Source organism: Pleurodeles waltl, chromosome 4_2, assembly GCF_031143425.1.
Source record: "Pleurodeles waltl isolate 20211129_DDA chromosome 4_2, aPleWal1.hap1.20221129, whole genome shotgun sequence".
NCBI lineage: Eukaryota > Metazoa > Chordata > Amphibia > Caudata > Salamandridae > Pleurodeles > Pleurodeles waltl.
In genome coordinates this window covers 481,976,956-481,978,962 of record NC_090443.1, presented here as the reverse complement: position 1 = coordinate 481,978,962, position 2,007 = coordinate 481,976,956, and the positions used below count along the sequence as shown (strand labels likewise).

The 2,007-nt window shown below is 50.0% G+C and overlaps 1 long non-coding RNA gene across 1 annotated transcript; it reads right to left on the bottom strand.

Moving 5' to 3' along the window:
* Window positions 1-311: 311 nt before the first annotated feature.
* Window positions 312-1,321, bottom strand: LOC138292953 (uncharacterized). The gene is made up of 2 exons (XR_011202853.1): window positions 1,067-1,321; window positions 312-430 (listed from the first exon to the last, which is right to left on the bottom strand). It is a non-coding gene; the product is annotated as an uncharacterized lncRNA (long non-coding RNA).
* Window positions 1,322-2,007: the final 686 nt, after the last annotated feature.

The following is a 2,007-nucleotide window of genomic DNA, read 5'->3' as shown; positions in this document are numbered from 1 at the left end:
CCACCATCAGCACCCTGTCACGACAACACCGCCACGCCTATTACTAAGTCATAATTGTCGTGGTGGTGTTGTGTTGACGTGATTGTGCCAACGGAGCAACCTCTACTGCACTGCCAACCGCCAGTATAGCTGCTGGCGGATCTCCACCCAAAATATGGAGGAGAGCTACCAGCAGTCATAATATGGCAGTCTGAAGACCGCTATCACTGGCGGTCTTGTGGCTGGTGGGACTTTGGTGGTCTACGTTGTAGACTGCTGAAGTCATAATGGGGGTGTGACAGGGTGGCACAATGACGACAAATAGCCAGTGGTCAGATACTATGGTGATGTTTATTTAGCATAAGAATGTTCCAGAGTGTTCTGATTTTATGGGGTTGGACGATGAATGTTTCTTCTGATTCTCTTCTTGTCGTCTTCTCTTTACAGGGCTCTCAGGAGGCGCATGTGGGAAAAAAAGCAAAAGAGATAGCGGTAAGGGGACTAGCCTTTATTGGTTTTCTCCCCTCCCCTTACCTAGTCTGTTCCCTTCTGCTTTTCTGTTTCCTGTACTTGCTGTCTCCTTCTCTTTCTTCTCTCTTTCTCTCTTTTCTTTCCACTCTCCTGGCTCCTTTCCTTCCTTCTTTTCCTTGGTGCTATTGCAGGTTTCTCTTTCTAGATTTTTCCTGGCTGTCTTTGTCTGTCCTCACGATTCCCATTCCTTTCTCTTTAAAGTTTGGATCAAATTGCACTGTACCTTGCTTTATATTCTCTTGCTTGTACGACGGTTTTGTTTTATGTTCTCTCCTCCCCACCCTCCTTGTCTTTCCTGGCATCTGTACGTCGCAGGAATAACAAAAATATTCCCTTCTGGTAGGGTTCTAACTCAAAACAACTATTTACTGGGTTCGTGCCAGAACCAAACGTCCATTAATGAAACAAAAGAACAGAGCCATATATAAATCACAAAACAAAACAAAAAGTTTTTTTCACCACCTCTCCCCTCCTCTTAATGTGGCTTCCTATTCCTCTTCTCCCCTCCTTTTCGTGGGTTCTCCCGCTCGCCTGCTTGCTCACAAAGTGCATGCACCTGAAGGGGCCTCACTTTCCCCAAGCGTGGCCGGAGCTTGCGCTGGGCACCTCCCGCACCTCTGTTCGTCTCATCCAGTCGTCGTTGTTGCAGTCAGCTGGGCCGTCCTTGCAGAGAGGTCCACCGCTGTCTTTGCTTTCGTCGTCTTCCTTCGCGTCTCCCCGGGTCAGCCCTCCTAGATTCACACCCTGCCTCTTCACTGCCGTCAAGTCGTCCTTTTCAAGACGGGCGACGGTGCGAAATGGCTCCCTATGCCTGCTGTAACCCGGATGTGCTTTGTGATAGGCGGCTACGCGGTGTACTTCCCGGTTGGAAGTTTCACTGGTGAAAACACCCCCAGGATATGGCGGACCTGATTGTTTCGGCATCGGCCCGCCACAGGGGGCCTATGTTCCTGCCACTGAATTTGCCAGCTCTGAAGTCAGGGATCGGAAAAGGCATTGCCAGGGGTCGCAAAGGCATTGCCAGGGGTCGCAAAGGGCAAGCCAGGGGTCGTCGGTGCGACCCCTGGTGACCCCTAAATGACATCTATGCCCTCCATGGGAGGCACCTTTATGCCTCAGGCTACAATTAAAGGCAATGGGGGTCATTCTAACCCTGGCGGTAAAAACCGCCAGGGCGAATGACCGCGGTAGCACCGCCAACAGGCTGGCGGTGCACCGCTGGGCATTCTGACCCCATAACTTTTATCCGCTCAACCCTCTACCCTGTACCCTTACCCCTGTTTCCTTAGCCTAGTACCCTTAATCCAATACTCTTAACTCTGTGGCTGTATCTTTCATCCTGTACACATTACCCTGTATCCTTAAACCTGTACCCTAAATCCTGTACCTTTGTTCATGGACCCTGCATCTTTAACCTTCTACCCCTAACTCTATACCTTAAACCTTTTACCCTAAGCAATGCACTCTTACCATGGGCCCTTTACTCTGAACCCTTAA